General features: G+C 38.4%; 1 pseudogene; it reads left to right on the top strand.

The window, feature by feature from the left end:
* The first annotated feature begins 621 nt into the window (after nucleotides 1-621).
* LOC127422929 (kinetochore protein NDC80 homolog) overlaps nucleotides 622-24,158 on the top strand; it is a 40,237-nt pseudogene continuing 16,700 nt past the window's right edge.

The raw sequence follows: 24,158 nt of genomic DNA, 5'->3' as shown, positions 1-24,158 counted from the left end.
ATAACATGAAACCTATGGTTTAATGGCAGGTGTGACAACTTACCCCACATAGAGTGCATGCTGACAAAAGTTCAGCGTGTTCAATGAGCTGTATCTTTTTTTTCCTGAGCAATAACTCAAAATTAATTAAAAATAAACACCCTGAGAAATATTCTATTGAACGAAGTCTAAATTATTAAAATATACATCTACCATGAAATTTACGTGGCATTTCAAGGTTCTTGGAAACAGTATTTTCTGAGACAGCCCACTATTGTACAAAAAAAGTACTGTGGCAGTACCATGGTAGACTGATGGTATCAGATGATATTACTATATTCAGTATACCATTGTTTTTTTCACTGCACTCCATGTGCTAAAAGCCCGAAAAGAATAATTTAAATTATGGTGGTATGGTAATTTTTGGTACATTTTTGTTAGTGTATATGCATAGTAGATAGTGGTTAATTTGTTCAGGAAGATAAACAACTGAAAATAGTCTAAAGATTTGTTTGCCCTTTTATATCAGACAATAAACGAGGCGAGAGAAATTTCTCGAGCACATCGCAGTTCTCCGCCTCACCAGCAGGTAACGCAGCAGGTCAAACAGACGGTAGTGACGCCATAAGGGTGATCCGTTGAAGCGCTTTGGCGGAAATTTTTGAAATCCAACCGAAGGATCGACAACTAGCCAAAAAAAAAATAAAATAAAAATATATATATATATATATATACCTGAGAAATCTGTATGCTGAGACATATACCTGTAGTATAGTTTATATAAATAGAGAACATCGTACTACAGTTGACGTTTCTATCTGAGGTATTGTGCTCGAGTGCAATTTTGATTTCTTTATTATCATTATAAACAGTTAATTTGTTATCTATGTAACCTCATTTAATGTATTTAAAAATAATTGTTTTATTTCTCATACATTTCTGACAGATGTTGTACTTGTTTATAATAATCCTCAGATTCAGATATGAATTAAAACATAATAGTAATTGCAATAATAGCATGTTTTCTCTGTCCAACATATGAAAGGTGTATTTTATAGGTCAAGATGAGTCGGAGACCCAGCAGCAGATATTCTGAGATACCTATGCGTGTGACAGACAGCAGAATTAATCTGATCAATGCCACCCCTCAGAAGTACAACCATTTATTATATATATTTTTTCTTTCTCAGTGCATGTTAGAGTATTTGTTTTGGCCTAAACGTCAAAACCCATTTCTTCCATGGAACAAAAAAAGATGTTAGGTTGAATGCTGGCCTCAGTCATCATTCACTCAAATTGCATTTTTTTTTTCTTCACACAATGAAAGTGGTGACTGAGGCAAATATTCTCCCTGTGTTTTCAAATATGTAGCAAATTTTGTGTAAATATTAGTAAAATATATGGTGATATAGAATTAAGCAATTACATCTTATTTTCTATAAGAATATTGTCTTATACATTATATTGACCATCTACCACCCTGTTCTGTATACATAAGCATTGATCATTAAAAATCCCATATATATCAGTCAACCTCTACTCATATCTTACCTTACATGTTTGCTTTAAATTCATTACAGTAAGGATAATGTCTTCGGCATGCTGAACATACCTAAACCTCAGTCGAGTACATCTGAGATTCGAACAAGCTTTTTTGGAAAGTGAGTCTACATTTGTCAAGTTTTAAATGTTGAATATGTTGTTTTTGGTTTTGTAACTCATCATTGTGCCATGTAATCCCTGATCATGTCATACAGAGTGTTATTGAACCCTTTTTAATTGCTCATGTAATTAATTGTGTCCACCCTTCTCTCTACCTGTCTCCCTACCTGTCTCCAGAGGTATTGGTGCAGGCAGTCAGAGGAACAGCATGTTTGGGGCATATGGATGCCCAGAGAAGATGAAGGACCCCAGACCCCTACATGACAAAGCTTTTGTCCAGCAGTGTATCAAGCAGCTAGGTGAAGTATACATATGTATGATTTTAATGACTTTTGTTTCCAATAATGGTTCCGGAACATGCAATTTTCTGCCAACGCAGATGGAACACCATTCTAAATTTCTCTGCCTTGCTACTGAGTCTACAGTCTACAGCTGGCTCTTTTTAGTGAATCAGAAACACTTTTGGAGAAGTAAATTAATCATACTGATGTTCAAGTAATGACTTTCATCATGTATGACTCGAAATGAAATAAGAACTGTTACTGTGTTTTATAATGTTGTACTTGCTTTTGAAGCTTTTGAGACTTGAATCAGGCAGTGCAGTTACTGAAGGGTTGTTCATATTAAAATGTGTAGTTAAAGATGAGTTTTATTGTAATTAGTGGATGTGAGATAGGGACCAAGGCAATCACAAGAAGAATCACACCATTGCATGAAACAGGAATGGTGTTCCAGATGATATTTATTGACCGAAGTTAAAAATAGTGTTTAAGAGCACAATTAAACCAAGGTTATTTAAAAAACACTCTAAAAACTACAACTGTTGGCTCTAAAAGCAGCACTCACTCCCCTCCCTAAACATTGGAGTCTGGAGTCCATGGCACTCAGGCAGTGCTAACAAACAACATTGTTTCATGTGCTCAAAACAGTCTGTCTTTCTTGACTCCTGCCCCTAGTGGCGGCAGGCTTATATATACCTATATACACACAATTTTCCCACCTCTACTAATTGAAACATACCATTTTGTTTTACATAAATGGACCCTTTTCACAGACTGTGATGATGCGTTTTTGCCCTTAGGTTTAATCTAGCAACCTTTTTTCATTTGCAATTTTGAAATTATGTAGTGTAAATTTATAAAATTATACTTTGTATTATATTACGCAAAGAAGTTTTTTGTACAGCTGTCGAGGGAGTGACAGAAAATTTGTCCTCTATTTTCTGACTGCCATAATCCACTGTCTCTTTTTTTTTTTCTACCTTTTTTTTGAAAAGCTGTGAAAGCATTACAGTGTTTTTTTCTTTTGCTGTTAGAGCAAACGGGTAAGCAAAAATTATTTTTGCTATGGTCTCCTATTCAACGCTATAGAGGTTTACCCTGCTATCATTTACTTGTGCATTCCAAACCCTGATTTGTAAAAAGGGTCCATTAACACTCACCCTTTCACATTCTTACATAGTCACTTTGAATAATTAGGAATGAGAGTTAAAATGAGAGTTAAAACAATACACCAACAAATACAATAAATAAAACATAATATTTGCACATTAACACAAATTTCCTAAAATAGCTAAAATTAATGTTTTCCTCATTAGGTGCGTGCTTCAGAAATGGTAAACACCCACTCGCTAAAACAGGAAATCAGAGCAAATCCCACATGAACACTGAAATGGAGAATAATACAATAAATAAGTCCTTGGAACACAATTAAAATTCTGTGATGAAGACCAGCTCACAGGCTCTCTACCACATTGGAATTTTATAAATAACTATAGAGTGCAATATGTTATCACATTTTTTCTATGTTAGAATTTTTATATTTCTATAGTTAGTGATTGTATACATATAGTATACAGTTATTGGATTGCATTTATGCCTCTAAAAAGTAAACACACCTACAAGACTTTATTACATTTATTTCTGATGTTATATCTGCTCTGTTGAAATCTGAAGTCATCTCATTTGGCGAAAGGGTGCTGAGGGCAATAAATCCAGTAAGAATTGCAAGTCTTATTTCCAAATAATTTTTCCTCAAAAGTATTAAAAGAATCCTTAATGGATCCGTTAAGGAACCAGAATAGTTACATTTCTTATGATTTCCATCCCTAGTAATGAAAAACCTGGAAATGTAACAGAATTTTATAATTGTAATTTCCAGGCATGGAAAAGTCACAGAATTAGTAACATTTTAAAAAGTCATGGACATTTTCTTGGCAATATATTTTTTTATAGTTCTGCTCAGCTTTAAAAAAATTTCATCAGCTAGAAATTGCTCTGTGTGCAATGTCAAAAAATTATTTTCAAAAATTATTTTCCAGTAATCATAAATGACTTGAGTAGCCATTACAATTCCTTGGTTCAAAATGAAAACCAAATTAATATATTTTTTTAATCCCCATTTTCTCTAGTTCCTTGTGAAGTGGGGCTTCCCGGGCAGCATCACAGGGAAGGCTCTCCAGTCACCGTCCACTAAAGAGTTTTTAAAGATATACGAGTTCATCTACACTTTTCTGGAACCCTCCTTTCAGATGCCCACTGCCAAAGTTGAGGAGGAGATCCCAAGAATGCTCAAAGATCTGGGGTAAATGTAATATTAAACAGCAAAGGGGTGACAGTATAACATCATGTTCAGTTTTAACCACCATGTGGTATTTACACCGTCAAACAAATCAGATTTTTTTTTCCCACTGATATTTAGCACAGATTGGATTTTGCTGTGTGTAACAGCAAAAACACTTATGAGATCTGATTTTGTTTGTCATCCGATTTGAGCCACTTTCAAATGTGGTTCTAAAACCAATACACATCCAATATCTGGACATCTGACCTAAGTCTAAACACTCGTATCAGATAATCCTCCTATTTCTGACATTGATATCTGCTGAAACAGAATGTTCCTTTTATGTCTGTGCATGTATAACAGTGCAGTGCTGGAGGTGCAAGATGTCAAGCAATTGTGAAATGTCAAGCATGCATTTCACAGCGAGGAGACAAACATTACAAACATTAAAATAAATTAGCATAAATCAATAAACAACTGAAAGCCCTGTAAATGGCAATTATTTAGTTCAAATACATATGCAGTATTTGCAAAATGCTGTGGAATAAAAGGCAAGAGAAAGCCTCTCCATATTTCCAGAAGACAATAGCGGTAAAAAAAAGAGCATGTTTTTATTTATGTGTAACCACTTGAAAAAGATGTGAGCTACATGCAGCATTTAAATTGGTACGTTCGTTGTCGTTCATGTTAAACACATTAGGACTGAGACAAATAACGCTGAATGGCAGCCTACTAGTGAGTCTAGATGGGTAATTAATGTAAACACAGTTGGTTATGTCTTAAGTGTATGTAAACAGTCGGGCAAAACATTGTTTATGGTCAAATCATTTTTGTGCTTAATGTGCATTTACGCCTTGCAGTGTAAATGCAGCCAATGTGTTTGTCCTAATTACTGATAGATTATTGTGGTTCTGTTTCAGGTACCCATTTGCACTCTCTAAAAGCTCCATGTACTCCATTAGTGCCCCTCACACATGGCCTCAGGCTCAGTCAGGGTGAATTTTTTTCTAGAGTCATATATTAATTAGGGTTATTTGTCTTTGTCTTACTTATAGTTGTCTCTGCATATAAAGCTGGATTAGGAAAAAATATTTAAACTGGTTGTATGATGTACCGTTGCCTTACATGAAGTGTTTGTCCTTGCAGCTGTTCAGTGGTCTGAGGGAGCAGGGCCTGCTGTTCTCTGACTTCTCAGATGAACTCTGTGATCTAGAGGAGGGGGCAGAGTACAACAAGGTACCATATATATTGGCAGTTTTAGCCCTTTGAAGCCATTTTATAGACATCACACTTTTGCAACAGTTGTGTGTGTGTTCTGTGTGTAATCTCTAGCTCTTGTTGGACAACTGCTCTGACACATACAACAAGTTCATGCAGGGAGCAGATACGGATGAGGATGAAGACTATCTGAATAAACTGAGTAAGTCACAGTGCCATGTGATGATAACACTTTGGAGAAGATTCTGAACCCAGTCAAACTTTATAAAAACCTTATAGGTTGCATATGTGCATGTGTTCAGTGGTCTTCATCTATGGGTCTGTGTGTGATTGCCTCCAAGAGAAGCTGTATAATGTGGATGAAGCGCTGTTACACTCCCAGCAGGACAAACATGGGATCCTAATGGAGCATGTAGAGAGACTTGAGAGGGAAAACCAAACTGTGAGTGTATTTTGTTGTTGTTTCATGACAGCTTGTGATGATACTTAAGTCGGGCAATATATAAAATATTTATACACATATACACTCAATGAGCACTTTATTAGGAACACCTATACACCTTATTCATGCTATTATCTAATTAGCCAATTGTGTGGCAGCAGTGCATAAAATCATGCAGATATGGGTCAGGAGCTTCAGTTAATGTTCACATTAACCATCAGAATGGGGAGGAAATGTGATTTCGACTGATTTTGATGATTGTTGGTGCCAGACGGGCTGGTTTGAGTATTTCTGTAACTGCTGATCTCCTGGGATTTTCACGCACAACAGTCTCTAGAATTTTCTCAGAATGGTGCCAAAAACAAAAAACATCCAGTGAGCAGCAGTTCTGTGGACAGAAACACCTTGTTGATGAGAGAGGTCAATGGAGAATGGCCAGACTCTTAGAAAGCACAACATTTCAAACCTTGAAGCTGATGGGCTACAATAGCAGAAGACCACGTCGGGTTCCACTTCTTTATATGTAATTTTATTATCTTCCCTGAGGTCCACTAATACTAGTAAAGTGTTTTTTATTTTTATTTTATTTTTATTATTTTTTTGCACCAATTTAGTCATATATAATAATTTTCCACCCTGTCTCTGGCCCTCTGTCTGAAATGCTTGGTTTTAAGCTGTTTGGCCCTTCAAGACTTCTATGTAAATGCCCACTGTTGTGATTGGCTAACATCGTGCAGCCCTTCCAATACAGGCATATTTGAAACTCAATCTGAAGAAAATTAGCAAACTCCACACAACATTATAAAACTACATTTTAGGGTTAAAACATATCGTACACCCAACACATTTCATCTGAATGTATCAAACTGTTCACTCAAGCACAGCCTAAACAGTCATGACATTTTAAACATTAGTGAACAGAATTGGTTACTTACAGTTTTTTGTCCAAAAGTCCAATTTTAACTGCCCCACTTTCAATAACAGTTCCTTTGCAAACCTTGAATCATATTGTGACTGGTTCACAAGCCATTCACGCTGATATGAGCTGAAAACACGCAATCCATGCTGAAATGTTATGAATACGCAAGTGTAATACAATTCATGTTGATGTTGGGTGATTAAACAGGCCAAAGCATAGACGCTGGTCTTCACCTGAGCGAGATATTTCATTTTACCGGTTGGTTTACACACAGGACTGCATGTGTTTCTCCCAATCAGTGGCAGCAGCAGAATGAGATGCATTTTTAAAAGTTGCTCTTTTACTGCTCTTAAAACGCGGCACACATTGCCAATGTTGTGCCGAACCACATCAATACAATCAAAGACGTCCATCTAGTCCATGTTTACAAAATAGCACAGATAGGTGCAAAAATGGTCCAGGATTCCTTCAAAACAGCAAGACGGCAAACAGCAATATGAAAAAGAATGGGGGTCTCCATTTTAGAGATATAACTTGACACTGCGTCTTTTAAAAGTGGCGCAAAGGGCATGATAATGGTCAAAGCTGTCCATGTTTATGCAGAAAAACATTTAAATCCGGATAGGCACATGAAGGTGTCCTGTGTAAGTCCCCTTTGGATGAATCTCCCATGACAGGACCATCTCTCTCCTCTTCACCTGTGTGACAGACTGAGCACCAGTGGGCTGGGCCAAGGGTGCAATGATGAAAAATAGGCGTTGATGTCTTGCTGAAGAGGTAGTCATATGCAGATGTATTTGGTCCTTGTGATGTCACAAGTTCCACAAATTCCAAACGAGCCATTTTTGCAGCCTGGTTTAAATAAATGCTCTTTTTCTATTAAGGAGGAAGTTTTCAGTTCTGAAACTTTCAGTATATTTTTATAGTACAATGACCTCTTGTCAAAAGATCAAGGAAAATTTGATTCCTCATGTCATGACCCCTTTAAGCGACCAGATGTAAACAGCGATGTGTCTCAACTGACCACATGGGATTGGATCACCCGAGATGCATCATAATACCAGGTGAAAACAGGGTCAAAGTCTGGCATCAACTCGCAATCTTTATCTAAAAGTAAAAAGGCAGCATTTTTTGAGAAGAGAGCTGACCTCGAGGCAAACGCTCCTATCTTTTAAATGTTTTTTTTTTCATGATTTCTATAAGCTATAAAATGTTTAATTAAAGCAATATAAAAAAAATAAAAAAAAGCACGGAAATGAATTTTGCGCGGACTAATTTTATGAAAAATAGCAATGAATACATTTTCAGAGGTACCTTTTATATGCTTGCCCTTTTTAGGGTTAATTTAGTCAGCATGACATGCACTAGAGCAGGCCTTGGCAATTTACGGCCTGCGGGCCGGATCCGACCCTCCACATGGTTTAATGTGGCCTGTGGCTCATTTATCCTAAACTGTTTATTTTTATTGGATATTTCAGTTATCTTGCATTGGGACCTAACGCGCCTCCACAAGCGTTTAACATGCTCAGGGTTACCAGATGAGAGACGCAACACCCCCAATTTGAGATTTATACTAGCGAATTGGAAGTATTCCACCTAATGTTATACTTATTTTGTTCAATCTGGCAACCATGCACGTGAGTGCGCTCTTTCTAGCTCCCGCTTTCACCTTTAAACAAACTTCAAATCTCTCTAGTGCAATATTCTGCTCAAGGAATAGTGTTATATGGCCAATCCGTGTCCATTCTTGAGGCTGCTTGTGCTGTTTGGTGCTATTAAGTTTGCGGGTAAACCGTCTCAGTGATGAAATTATATATGAAAGTAGATCTCAGCATCATTGACGTCAAAGCAAGTGAGAGATGAATGTGTATATGTATTTTTGATATGTGCAGTTTAGAAATGTTGAAGTCCCTCGTATGTTAATCTAACTCTTGCAGTAATAATTTATCATAGTCATGCAGCCTGTTTTATTCAGTTGCTCAATGGAAAGTCAAATCATTGACGAGACCCGCATCATGACCCTTTTAGCGTGTAAATGGGTAATGTTTTGAGAATAAAATAAGTAAACTTGCCCACTTTGCAACAAACATTAAAAGATCTATAATCTATTTATTTTTTGTAATTAACATTTTTATTCATTCATATGCACATGACAGTGAAAAACTCAACATATAAAGAATCAACATTTTACATTTAAACCCCACTAATACAATCCCACCCTGAGCCCTAACGAACACCCCTGTGGTCCCACATAACACACACAATCCAAAAAATAAATTAAAAAAAAAAAAAAATATATATATATATATATATATATATATATATATATATATATATAAATAAAATAATAATAAGCATACATGATTAAACTAAACTACACTCTCCACATCCCCTCCCCGAGAGTCCCCCCAAAAAACTAAATATTTGCCCCATTTTTTAACAAATAAGTCCCTAAACCCCAGCCTTCTACTTACCGCTTCCTCAAATGCAGCAACCCTCCGCATTTCCACACACCATTCAGAAAAAGAGGGTGCTCCACTTGACTTCCAACCCCTTAAAATTACTTGCCTGCCGATCATGAGACTGGTCAGAACCCAATTTTTTATGTGATTATCCCCTAAATTCATGACCACCCCATCACCCAAAATACAGAGTCTGGGACAAAGCAAAACCTGAATGTTCAAGACATCACACAAATATCTCCGAACCCTCAACCAAAACTCCTGGATCTTAACACACCCCCAAAAGACATGGGTAGGGTCTCCAACTTCTGATCGGCATCGCCAGCAGGTGGGTGTGTCTTTAAGACCAAGCCTATATAATCTAGAGGGGGTCCAATAAAATCTGTGTAAAATCTTAAATTGCATAAGGCGAACCCTTGCATCTCTAGATACATACTTGACATTTTTCAGAATCTTAGTCCACACTCCATCCTCCAATACCAAATTCAAATCTTTTTCCCATGCTCTCTTGAGAGAAGTCAAGGCTCCATCCCCCAGACTCTGAATTAGCAGGGAGTAATACACTGATGCCTCATGACCTTTTCCAAAAGCAGCAATCACCTCTCCCAAAGCACCTGCCGCTTTAGGGGGGTGTGTGCTACCCCAAAAGCAGTACAGAGCATGTGGCGCAGCTGTAAATACTTACAGAACTGAGATCTGGGAATCCCAAAATGATGAACCAAATTCTCAAAAGATCTCAACACTCCACTCTCATACAGGTCGCCGAGTGTAGTAACCCCCCTCACAATCCACTCTGACCAGCAGAAAGGGTCAGAGTGGATTAATAAATGTCCGAATTAAATACTCTGGCCACTCTTGTCCAAATCACATGCAAATGTGAAATAACGGGGTGTGATTTAACTTCTCCGGTTGCTTTGATAGAAAGGCTTTGCAGTGGCATAATAGGGGCAAGGACTTCCTGTTCAATAGAAAACCAGGGAGGGGCTTTTTCAGGTGGAAGCGACCAATGAGCCAAATGCCTGAGGCCAAACGCATAATAATAAAACAAAATCTTGGGCAGGCCTAGCCCACCTTTGTCTATCGGCCTAGGCAAGGCCTTAATTACCTCATCAAGCTTCTCCAAGATTATCTCAGAATCAAGAGAATTTTTTTGCTCAGTCGTCAGTTTAGGGAGATCTAATGGTTCCACAAAGTTCCTAATATCTTCATCAGTAGATGAAGACGTGGAACTATAGAGATCAAAATAGAATTCTTTAAAAGCATTATTAATATCAATGGCCGAGGTAAATATTTCACCACCAGCAGATTTCACTGAGGGAATGGTAGAAAAAGAATCTCTCTGCTTTATATATCTAGTCAAAAGTTTTCCTGCATTGTCCCCCGACTCAAAGTATGACTGTCTTTCCCTGAATAAACAAAACTCCACTTTCCATGACAAAATAGTATTATATCTATATTTCAATCGGGTCAATTCTCTGAGGCCATCAGATGACATACGGCGCTTCAGCTCTGCCTCGGCACTTTTAATATTTCCTTCCAACTCCAAGTTCTTGTGCTTTGGATTTTTTGGTGAATGAGGCATACTGTAGTGCCTTAAATGCCTCCCAAGCCATGCCCACAGAGGATACCGAGGACCAGTTGGTCTCCATATAAACATTGATTTCAGTCTTTAACATTTGTTGGAAATCAGGATTTTGCAAAAGGGACACATTAAGGCGCCAGCTATATGATTTATTTTTCTCTGTATATGGCAACACCTCTAAACTCACCAGGGCGTGATCTGAGACTAAGATATTTCCAATTGAGCAATCAATATCAGATGAAATGAGGGATTTGTATATTAAAAAAAAAATCTATTCTAGAATAAATCTTATGGACTGATGGAAAAAAATGTATAGTCCCTACCAGATGGGTTCAAAAGTATCCAAATATCCGTAAGACCAAGATTTTTACACATCCTGTGAAGCGTCAATGTTGCTCTTGGGGGTTTACACACTTTTGCTTCACTGTGATCAAGGACTGAGTCCATCAAAAGATTAAAGTCTCCTCCCAATATTATATCATGAGGGGTGTCAGCGGTTTGCAGCATCCCTTCAAGATCTATAGAAAAGCCCTGATCATCAGCGTTAGGTGCGTAAATATTAGCCAAAATCAACCTTTGCCCTTGAATTTCAGCTAAAACAATAATGACTCTCCCTAATTTATCTTTAGTCTGTTTGAGACATTTGAATTGTAGATGTTTATTAATCAATATAATGACTCCCTTGCTCTTACTTGAGCCAGCACTAAAAAAACATGTCCACCCCATATCTTCCCAAATTTTTCAGCTTCCTGCAGGGAGAGATGTGTTTCTTGAAGAAACATAATATCATATTTCTTACGTTTAAGAAAAGTAATAACCTTCCTTCTTTTTATGGGGTGCCCCAACCCATTTGGAGAGACACAATCCACTCATATTAACATTTGACATTTTGAAATAGTAGAAAAAATAAATTGTGTGTCAAAAACAAAATTATACAGACCACATTTCCCATTAGTGAAACAATCAAACCCCGAACTTCCCCCGAACAAAACAAACAGAAAAAAGAAAAACGTGAGCATTAACCCCGCGAAAGCGCCAACCGGCAACATTCCCTCTAAACTCAAAAGGTCCATGAACGCCCACGAGCCCCATGACAACTTTGCCATCGGATTGCTCAATTTTGCCTCACAAATTTGTGAGGCAAAATTACATAATAGAGAATACTTTGTAAAATAAACCCCAGCCAATAGGAAGAATGAACACAAAGAACGTGTAGATTCATTCACAGAGCTGTCTCAAAGGTTTGATCTTCCACAAAACAAATTCCAGCTGATATAAAACCGTTCAGATTCCTCGGATAGACAAACGAATGTTCAGTGAGCCGGCTGTTATGAGTTCAGCGGCTGTTATGAGTTCAGCGGATGACGTAATCGTTCCAATGTCCCGTAAAAATACTCAAAACAAACTCCAGCCAGCAGGGGGAATAAGCACGAAGAACAAACAGATTAATCCACAGCTGTTCCAAAGGAGTGTTATTTAATAGAACAAGCTTCGGTCGCTAGGCGGAACCAATACAAAAAGAAACAAAACCGGCATCTCGGTTCCCCGGATGGTCGAGTCAATTCACTCGGAGGCCGCATAAAAGTATATACCATGACTTACACAATCCGTCAACTTTATAAAAGACATCCTTTGTGTGAGCATGTAGATATTTTGAGGTCATCCGTAGTGTCCACTCTCAAACTGGCTGGGAAGTTCAATGCAACAGTAATCTTTCATCAATGCAAAAGTTTCTTTAAGGAAAAGTATTATTCACAAAACAGGCTCCAGCCGCTCGGCGGAGCCAACGCAAAAAGAAAAAAGAAACCAAAATGACGCCCAGCTTCCTCAAAAGCCAGAGTAGGTACAGCAAGTTGACCCACTCACATGAGAAACACCCAGTGGTTACTCACCCATTGATTCAATAAAAGACATTGCCTGATTGGGACATGTAAATACTTTGTGACCGTCCTTCGTTTCTATTCTCAGTTTGTCCAGAAACATCAGAGCAAAAGTGATCTTTCGCTGATGTAAGAGTTTCTTACATTCCTTGAACTGATTGCGTTTCTCTCTTGTCGAACTCGCAAAGTCCGGGAACAAGAAAATATTATGGTTCTTCCAAGAAAGCTTCCCTTTGCTCCTCACCTGGCGCAACACAAGATCTTTATCGGATTATCTCAGAAATCTGGCCAGAATCAATTGGGGCCTGTCTCCCTCAGCAAATCTGTTAGCTGGGACTCTGTGAGCTCGCTCGATTTCCAGCTTGTGGCCTGTTATGTCGAGCAGACTCGGGAAAAGCTTGTCTAGGAATTTCACCATATCTCTGCCCTTCTCATGCTCAGGAATTCCAACAATTCTAACGTTATTCCTGCGGCTTCTATTCTCAAGATCTTCAAGCTTTTCAAGGAGATGTTCCAAATCAACTTTGGTCGCGGGTGAATTAGCGGTTAATTCCCTCTCCGAACATTCCAGACAATCGATTCGTCTCTCAACATCAGACACTCTTTTAATTAAATCAGAGAATTTTATTTCCATCGCCGTATTCCATCGACGTATTACAGCGAGATCCTCCAAGTCAGCAAGAACCTTCATCAACATCACCAACGTGTTGGACAACTGACGCTGGATCACCTCTCCCGCCGCGCCATCCAAATCGAGTCCACGGTCTGTAGGCCTGTCGGGGCTTTCATCCTGAACACGTAAGTGTCTTTTAATTTCTCCAGAGCCCGAGGATTTTGACTTCTTTGCCATGTTTTGCCTCAGAGCAAATGTGTAACTGGGTGTATAAATATTCACCAGATTATAACATGAAAATAATTAAAAATTTATCAAAGTGCGCAGAGCTCGTCGCTCACACGTCTGCCACTTGCATGGCGTCACGTGACCTCCTCCCTTTATTCAGTTTTTAATGCCTGATAGAAATGTATCTACTTTTTGTAGAGCAACACAATACTTTAGGCAATTGCAGAATAGTCCATGTGGAAAATTGTATCTCAAAAGGAATACAATGTGGCCCCCTATGCACTGCTTAAAGCCCGATGTGTCCCCTTTGCCAAAATAGTTGCCCCACCCCTGCACTAGAGTCACAGACACATTTAGGACCAAAGAGGTTTGGCTTATGTGTGGCTGGATATATAATCTGAAAAATAATACTAATGTTACATGCATTATAGAAGCAATATATATAAAGCACAACAATGTTCGATGCAACATAATGGCTTGATGCGAATACACACAAACCGAAATATGCATTTTAGATTTGCATATCTTGTAACGTTAACATTTATTGCACCGATAATATATGGATACAAATTAAATATATAATGTGCTGACAGATAATGTCCATGTTTAAATCAAACAGGTTCACAGAATTTAAAAACTAATTTCAAGTGACCAGTGAGCTGCTGCTTTTCCTGAAGAACTGACACGGCACAACAAGCCTCGAGGGGATAAATACACAATCACACACATTCACAAGGTAAAGTTACTCCATGAATCATTTCCTAAACTACTCTATTACAATTGTTTATGTTCATGCGGTGGTACTGTTGTTATTTCGGCGAGCTCTGCATGATGGAATCATAGAGAGAGAGTCGGGGGTAATTTTTTTTAATCAGCGTGACATCTCTGACTGAAGAGAGCCAGATCTCAGCAAGATCTAGTGTAACGCCGGCTTTACTACCATATAAAGAGAATGACTGAACAAGTGAGTGATTTAGCTACTATTTTATAAAGATGTAATAAATTTTATTGAGCTATAAAAGCAATATAATCAATATATCGTTATCGGAGAGGAATGCAACAAGTAACTTACTTTGGTCAAATAGATGCAAACATTTTCCCATAATAAATATTAAAATAGTTTATTTTACTCATTGATTAGATTATCATAGTTAAAAAAAATAAATAAATGGTATAATGGATTTTCATAGTTTAATATTGAATGTCTGGGACTAATCTAAAACACTAAAATCTGTACATAAAAGGCATTTGAAAAGTACCAAAAAATACACGAAGACCTGGTAAAAAGTTTCAAAGTTTGTTTTAATGTGACCGTATAACAAAAAGAAAATAGTTGAAATATGTAAAAAAACGAAAAAAAAAAAAAAAAAACTAAATAAAAATCAACCCCTGGGACAAAAGGTTCAGGGTGATACTGGTCCATCCAGATTGACGGCTGGTACATCCAATCAAAACAGCTGGAATACACTAATACTGTAGTTTGCAAATAAAAGATATTGCATTTTGTAGCATGCCAGTTAGCTCACATGCATGGTAATCATCATATTCTTGTTACAGATGTAGTTGGACATTTTTTTTTAATTTCATATCAGAAAACTTCAATATGATTAAGGTGAACTGAAATCGGTCAAGCCCGCACTTCTCACCGAATCACTCGTTTAGTGGTCTGTGCAGTGCTATAAACAGTCATGCGTGTAAACGGATCCGCTCAGCATCCGGAAAAGTATTCCACATTGCGTGGTTTTGTCTCTATTCATTTTTTGAACATTAACGTGGGAGTGCGGTAGAAGTTGTTGTAGATGGCTAAATATTTCTGTGGTTTGGTATGCAGGTACTTAACATCCAACACAAACAACTAACACAGCCACATTTACAGTAATAGGGTGACCAAACTTTTTCTTTTTGGGATTTCTAAACTTCCAAAATGTCAGGGATTTAGCTTTGTTTTTATGTTGACGTGCTCTTTAAAGTCATCATACATTCTGTCTGTGCATATTTGCCATTAAAAGCCATTTAAACCTAGCACATAAGTTTACCCATTTATGTGGCCTCTTCTCTTTTTGCGCACGTGTGTGTGTGCATGAGATAGCTGGAGAGCTCTATATTTTGTCTATTTTTACATTTTCACTTTATGTATGTTTTTACACTATTCTCTTTGTATGCAGCTAGGCTGCCATTGCTTTGACAATACAAATATACAATTATTTGTCTTGCCAATATAGCACCTTGAAACTGAAACTAAAAGTGCTCCCAGCAATTTATGAAAAATTATGCAAAAATGCGCTTCTTTCCATACAAAGTAATGATATAGCAATTATTTTCGTGATCAATAACAAAATAATGTAACATTACTTTTAAAGGGTTAGTTCTGCTAAAGTCAGTGATCTGATTATGGATTGATTGATGACAATGGATCTGGCCTTGCCACTGGCCTGAAGTTGAAGAAATATTACTTTGTACTCTTTATGTACTCTGCGGTTTTCACCGTTGAGTTTCATACTAACATTTGTGTTTGTGTGTGTCTTGTGTGTGTTGACAGGATCGTTTAACAGGGAAGAGAACAGAGAAACTCAGATTGCAGGCTGATCTACAGAAACTACAGAATTATCGCTGTACTCTGGAAGCCCATAAAGCTGGGACTGGATAACAAAGCTGGCTGAAGAGCTCGAGGCTGCTGGTGAGAGTAGAGAAAATAACATGCCGTCAGTCCTGCCTTGACATAATATATACAAAGTAAGAGGTGGAATTAAATGTGGAAATATCCATTTATTGTGTGTGCAGAGATGCAGTTAGAGGGCCTGAATCTGGAGAGGACGAGATTGCAGCACATCCTGGAGAATCAGAAGTTCACTCCAGGTGATATTGAGCGTATTAACCGAGAAAGAAACGAGCTGCAGCAGACAGTTCAGAGTCTCAGCCAGAATCTGGAGGAGGCCGAGCAGCTGGTGTGGAACGAGGAGGTTAACCTGTCCAAAACTAAAGAAAAGGTCAGGATCACACAGCCAAACTGTTGACCATCAGCATTAAGTCTGGTCCACTTTACAGCTTATTCTTGCCTTGAACTGCTCAATTAGACAGGAAGAGACAGCCTGACTGACATTCAAAGCAACCAACCACAGTTTGTGTTTTAGTTTGTGTTCAGCAGTTAAAGTGGTTTAATACAAATTGGTGATACCAAAATGGTGGTCTGACTCAAAAGGAATAAGTACAGATTATCAGATGCTTCACATATACACTATATGGCCAAAAGTTTGTGGACACCCCCTTTTAATTGATGAATTTGGTTACTCCATTAAATCCAGTAAAGACAAATCTTAATGTTTCTTTATGTAATGGCTTGGGCTTTGTGTGCTTCCAAATTTGTGGCAACTGTTTGGGGATAGCCCTTTTCCTTTCCAGCATGACAATGCCCCTGTGAACAAAGTGAGGTCCATAAAGAAATGGTTTACTCTGTCTGGCGTTGAAGAAATTGACTGGCCTGCACAAAGCCCAGACCTGAACCCCACTGATCACTTTTGGGGTGAACTGGAACAGCAACTGTAAGTCAGGCCCCATCGACCAACTATAGTTCCTGACCTCACTGATAGCCTTGTGTCTGAATGAGAGCAAATCCCTGCAGCCATGTTACTACATACTGTATAGTGGAAAGCCTTCCCAAAAGAGTGGAAGCTGTTATTACAGCAAAGGGGGAAATTGATGCCTAAGGTTTTGAAATCAAATGTTCATCAAGCACATATGGTGTCCACAAACTTTTGGCCATATAGTGTAGGTTGTTGGTGTGTATGCTAGTTACGTTAAATATGTATTGATTATGTTGGGATTCTTCATGTTTCAGGCAGAGTTGGAGGTTGCTGAATACAATAAACTGGGTCGTAAGCTGAAGCTCAGAGAGCAGTCAGCAGAGAACGCCTGCGGTCACGACTTTGAGATCAGAACAGACTTCAGCGCCATGACCATCACACAATACAAGACACAGATACAGGTACACTCACCACAATGAGCCTTTGATTCAAGGTTTTTATTATTTTTATTGATGAAGGAATTTTTTGCATTTGGCTTATGTCATCATGTAGAATCCTCTGAAGAACATGATGGTTGAAGTGGAGGATGAATGCAGCAGACTCACTAATGTCAAGTTGAGTTTGGAAGAGACTGTTGAACAGGTATGGGAAGGTTATTCTACCTTTTATTTTGTTGCTCCACAGGTCTCCAATCTAAAAATACTCATAGCGAAGTTCTTCTTCATTCATCGCTCAGAGGCAAAAAGAAGTTCAAAACAGCTGAGCAACAGTATAGAGCTCTTCAGCCATGACGTTAAATTGTAGGCAAACCTGGAAGGCTAATTCGCCATGGGTTCCCTTTGAGATTTTCTATAGGTTTTTTAAATGGGGTTTTTCAATTGACCAACATTTGTTATATATTGTTATTTGCATTTCAACTTGTTAGCAACATACAAAAAAAACAAAAGTGGCGGCTTCAAAATTCACGTTTGTGGTATGACTGTGTGTAATTTATGTTGTAGAACAAAACATCCAAGTATCTTTAAGGAATAGTTCACCCAAAAATGAGAATTCTCTCATTTACTCACCCTCATTTCATCTCAAATGTGTATGACTTTCTATCTTCTGCAGGACACAAATTAAGATTTTTATAAGAATATTTCTGCTCAGTAGGTCCTCACAATGCAAGTGAATGGGTGCCAAAATTGTTATGCTCCAAAAAGCACATAAAGGCAGCATAAAAGTAATCCATACGACTCCAGTGGTTAAATCCATATCTTCAGAAGTGATATATGGGTGAGAAACAGATCAATATTTAGTCAGTTTTTGTTAGAAATTCTTCTCCCTGCCCAGTAGGGGGTGTATACTGGAAGAATGTGAAACACCAAAAACAAGAGAAAGAATGTTAAAGTGAATTGAGCAGGGAGGAGAATTTATAGTCTGTTTCTCACTCACACCTACCACTTTCTGTTGCTGCTGGTGCCTAGCTCGAGTCTGTGTTTGTAGCCTGCTAGCTTTTTTAGCATCGCTTATCTGTTTTCAGCTTTTAATCTTTAATATCTGCCATTTTTCAGTGCGCATCAGGTTTTTCCCCGCATTATTCTCTTATCGCGATTCAATTGCGTGCATTTTTCTGCGTGCATCCGCTTTCTATTTTTATCGCGATTAAACTGCGTGCATTTTACAGCATGCACCTGTTTTCTCTGTGTTACAGGGATTATTGCATCGATCTCAAAGCACCGGTTATCAAGAACAACCATAACAACAAACAAATGCGTGAGGGATTCACATCGATCTCAGGAACAACAAACAATTGCTCTAAGTCATGGCATCCACTCAAATTATTGCTTCCTGCATTACATGCCACATGGCTTTTTCCATCAGTAGTGAGGGATTCACATGTGATAAATGTAAGGAATTAGTTTGGCTGACTGAGAAGGTTAATGAGTTAGAGACACGCATCCGAATGCTAGTGGAGTTCAGTGAGAAAGAGAAGCCGGTAGATACTGTTTTGGATACGGGTAGTACAGCGAGCAACACATACACTTTGGTTCCGGCTCTAGAGCACCCGCAGCAGGGCGTTTGGGTGACATCAGATCAAATTTACAAGTGCTGGCTAATGCTAAATGTATATTTTCTAAAATTGTTATTCATGTAGGCACTAAAAGATGTCCGGCTTCGCCAGTCGGAGATCACTAGAGATAATGTTAAAGAGGTGTGTGCCAGCCAGGTCTCCTAAGCAACCAAATTGGCCCGGTTGCTAGGGAGGGTAGAGTCACATGGGGTAACCTCCTCGTGGTCGCTATAATGTGGTTCGTTCTCGGTGGGGCGCGCGGTGAGTTGAGCGCGGATGCCGCAGTGGATGGCGTGAATCCTCCACACGTGCTATGTCTCCGTGGCAACGCGCTCAACAAGCTACGTGATAAGATGCGTGGTTTGATGGTCTCAGACGCGGAGGCAACTGGGATTCATCCTCCGCCACCCGGATAGAGGCGAATCACTACGCGACTACGAGGACTTAAAAGCACACTGGGAATTGAGCATTCCAAATTGGGTGAGAAAAAAAAAAAAAGAGGTGTGTGAACTTGCAAAAATGATGTCAGACACTGTAATATGCTTTGGCCCCCTCCCTGCGCATCGTGGTGACGAGGTTTATAGTAGATTAGTGTCACTGAATGGCTGGATGTCTGAGTGGTGTCTGGAGAATAGCATAGGATTTATAGACAATTGGAAGTTTTTGGGGTAGACCTGACCTGCTAAAGAGAGACGGACTCCATCCCTCCAGGGAAGGTGCCGCTCTCCTCTCTAGTAATTTGGCTCATAGTCTTAACAGTGATAGTATTTGACTAACTGGGGCCCAGGTCAGGAAGCAGACAAACTGGCAAATCTGAACGTCTGCTAGCTGCCTTGAGACATTACACAGGTCACATAAACTACAACACATAGGCTGTATCACCTAGATATCATATGGAGACTGTGTCTGTTCCCTGATCTACCAAACACAAACCCCATACTAAATAATTTAGAAAAAATTTTATTAAGGTCAATTGAAGTTAAACATTAAGGTTTAACTGAAGTTAAACATCACATAAAGATAGGGCTACTAAACAGTAGACCTCTTTCAACCAAAGCACTAATTGTAAATGAAATTATTACAGATCATAATTTGTATGTACTTTGTTTGACTGAAACCGAATGAATATATTAGTTTAAATGAATCTATTCCCCCAAGATATTGTTATAAAAATGAGCCTTGTCTGAAGGGTTGAGGAGGAGGTGTTGCTACAATTTACAGTGACATTTTTGGTGTTACTCAGAGGACAGGATTTAAGTTTAAGTCTTTTGAACTAATAATGCTTAATGTAACACTGTCAGATATAAATAAAAATCTTCAAATAGATAATGAAAAAAATGAGTCAAAATGTGACAGGACCAACTCATCGGCATAATCATACGCTAGATTGAAGGAGTTACATACCCCCAGTTACATACTTGCTCTTTGAGGTAAACATGGCAAAGAAGTCAAAATCCTCAGACTCTGGAGACATTAAAAGACACTTATGTGTTCAAGCTGAGGCCTCTGCGAGCCAGGGACTCGATTTGGATGGCACGTCGAGAGAAGAAATTCAGCGTCAACTGTTCATAATGCTGACGAAGGTTGTTGCTGACTTGAAGGATCTCGCTGTAATACTTTGATCGATTACGGCGATGGAAACAAAATTCTCTGAGTTGTTTTCAAGAGTGACAGAAGTTGAAAGACGGATCGATTATCTTGAGTCATCGGAAAGGGAATTATCCGCTAATCCGCCCTCGTCCAAAACAGATTTGGAATTAATTTAGGAAAAACTGGAATATTTCGAAAATATGAGCCGAAGGAATAACATAAAAATTGTTGGAATTCCTGAGCATGAAGAGGGCAGAGATATGGTGAAATTCCTGGACGAGCTCTTCCCGAGTCTGCTTGACATAACAGGCGATAAACTGGAAACGTGATCGGTTCAGGGAATGCAAGAAACTCATACACCAACAGAAGATAGCTTTTGCACTGATGTTCCTGGCCAAACTGAGAATAGAAACGAAGAATGGTTGCAAAGTATTTACATGTCCAAAACAGGCACTCTCCTTCATAAATACATTAGAGTAAGCCATTTGATGTTTCTTATATTAGTGGACTGCCTCGTGGTTGAGGAACACTTATTATATGAGAAAGCTGGGTACCATTTTTGTTTCTTTTTGCATTGGCTCTGCTTAGCAGCTGGAGTTTGTTTTTTGGCATGACTCCAAGAAACTTTTGCATTGACGGAAGATTTTTTTTACACTGAAGTTCCCAGCCAGATCGAGAATGGACACTATGGATGACTACAAAATATCTACATGCTCACATAAAGGACGTCTTTTATAAAGTTGACGGGCTGAGTCAGTTATGGTATTTTTTTTATTTTTTTTAATTTTTTTTGTTGCACAGCCTCCGAGTTAGTTTGGCTCTTGATCATCCAAGGAACCGGGATGCCGGTTTTGTTTTCGTGCTGGCTCCACCTAGCGTCTGGAGCTTGTTTTGTGGAATTACACTACTTCAAGACAGTTGTGGATAAATCTGTTTGTTCTTTGTGCTTATGCCTCCTGTTGGCTGGAGTTTGTTTTTGTGGAGTATTTTTAAGGGACAGTAGAATAATTACGTCATCTGCTGAACTCATAACAGCCGGCTCACTGAACAATTGTTTGTCTGTCCGAGGAAACTGAATGGCTTTATATCAGCTGGAGTTTGTTTTGTGGAGGAACACACCTTCGAGACAGTTCTGTGAATGAATCTACATGTTTTTTCTGTTATTCTGCCTGTTGGCTGGGCTCTGTTTTACAAAGTATTTTCTGTTATGTAATTTTGCCTCAAATTTGTGCAGAAACACCGGACTTAAATAATCCAATGGCAAAGTTGTCGTGGGGGTTCTCGTATGCGTACATGGATTCTTTGAGTTTTGAGGGATTGACGCTGGTTGGCACTGTCATGCAAGGGGTTAATGCGCACGTTTTTCTTTTTTCTGTTTGTTTTGTTCGGGGGGAAGTTTGGGGTTTGATTGTTGCATTAATGGGGAATGTGATCTGTGTAATCTTGTTTTTGACAAAAAAATTTTTAATTTATTTATTTTTTATATCAATATGTCAAATGTTAATATGAATAAGTTGTCTCTCTCCACATGGAATGTGAATGGGTTGGGGCACCCTATAAAAAGAAGAAAGGTTATTTCCTTTCTTAAACGTAAGAAATATGATATTGTGTTTCTTCAAGAAACTGAAAATTTGGTAAGATATGGGGTGGACATGTTTTCTTTAGTGCTGGTTCAAGTATGAGCAGGGGAGTCATTACAATGATAATTAAGCATCTTCAGTTTAAATGTCTCAAACATATTAAAGATAAATTAGGAAGAGTCATTGTTGTTTTAGGAGAAATTCAGGGGCAAAGGTTGATTTTGGCTAATATTTACGCACCTAACGCTGATGATCAGGGCTTTTTTATAGATCTTGATGGGATGTTGCAAGCTGCTGGCACCCCTCATGACATAATATTGGGAGGAGTCCGTTACATTGTCTTCAATAACAAAAAACTTGGGTGTTATATTTGATACCAATATGTCATTTAAAAATCAAATTTACAATGTTTGTAGAACAGCATTCTTCCACCTAAGAAATACTTCTAAATTACAACACATGCTCTGTTGTTGATGGCAAAAAACTAATTAATGCGTTCATGATCTCAAGACTAAATTATTGTAATGCATTACTGGGAGGATGTCCAGCAAGTTCAGTAAATAAACTTCAATTGGTTCAAAATGCAGCAGCCAGAGTGCTGACTAGAACCAAGAAATATGATCATATTAGCCCCATTTTATCGTCATTACATTGGCTCCCTGTTAAATGTTTTATTAATTTAAAAATTCTGTTAACTACGTACAAAGCTTTGAATGGTCTAGCTCCACAGTACTTAAGTGACCTTCTACCACGCTATATTCCATCATGTTCATTATGATCGCAAAACTCTGGCCTGTTAATAGTTCCTAGAATATCAAAATCCACAAAAGGAGTTAGATCCTTTTCATATTTGGCTCCTAAACTATGGAATAGTCTCCCTAACATTGTTCGGGACACAGACACACTCACTGAGTTCAAGTCTAGACTAAAGACTCATCAGTTTAGGCAGGCATACAACTAATTTATTCTTCACCACACAATTAGGCTGCTTTAGTTAGGTTTGTCGGAACCTGAAAGACTGATAATGATCTATCTTTATTAGCATCTATGCTAATATTATTCTATTTGTTTCCATGTCTCAACCTCGGGACTCCTATCCCGAGGTCACCAGAACCGGATGGATCCAGCTCCATTCCTGCTTTGTATAGCCACTGCTACGTGTCTCTGAGTGATGACGACAAAATGCAGCCGGTGCCAGCCAGACATTACTGCAGTCTATTACGATGGACCTCAGAGGATGAACTGATGCCAACTCCAACCATAATATGCCATTGCCTGAACCTTGGACTTAGGATAGACCTCACCGAAATTACTGGCCGGTTGAACTGCAAAGCACCTTACTGATCTCAACCTGCATCGCCTTGGTCTAATGATGGACTACACTCTTAAAATAGAATACATAAACTATCAATAAATTGCAGTTAATCCAGGATGAACTTCAAATATATTAGTCATTAATATTACAGTTCTTACAAAATCTTTGTTTAAACATGGGCCCTTAACACTTACTTAGTTTAATAATTTTAAACCATGACTGCACTGCACATAAATAAGTAATATTGGCATTATATTCATGCTGTTAGCCAGAAGGGAAATGGCCCCCACAGTGAGCGTGGTTTCTCCCAAGGTTATTTTTCTCCATTAACCAACATCTTATGGAGTTTTGTGTTCCTTGCCACTGTTGCCTTCAGCTTGCTCACTGGGTTTCTAAATACAATTATTATTTAACTACTTATTTTTATACACACTTCATAATCGTATTTAATCAAACTATACAATGATGACTCTAAGACTTTATAGATATTACAGTTTCAATTTCTGTTAATGCATAATTTTCTGTAAGCTGTTTCGAAACGATGTGTGTTAT

Source organism: Myxocyprinus asiaticus, chromosome 32 (genome assembly GCF_019703515.2).
Source record: "Myxocyprinus asiaticus isolate MX2 ecotype Aquarium Trade chromosome 32, UBuf_Myxa_2, whole genome shotgun sequence".
Classification (NCBI taxonomy): domain Eukaryota; kingdom Metazoa; phylum Chordata; class Actinopteri; order Cypriniformes; family Catostomidae; genus Myxocyprinus; species Myxocyprinus asiaticus.
The sequence above is the reverse complement of the archived record's forward strand: the minus strand, read 5'-3'. Positions and strand labels throughout refer to the sequence as shown.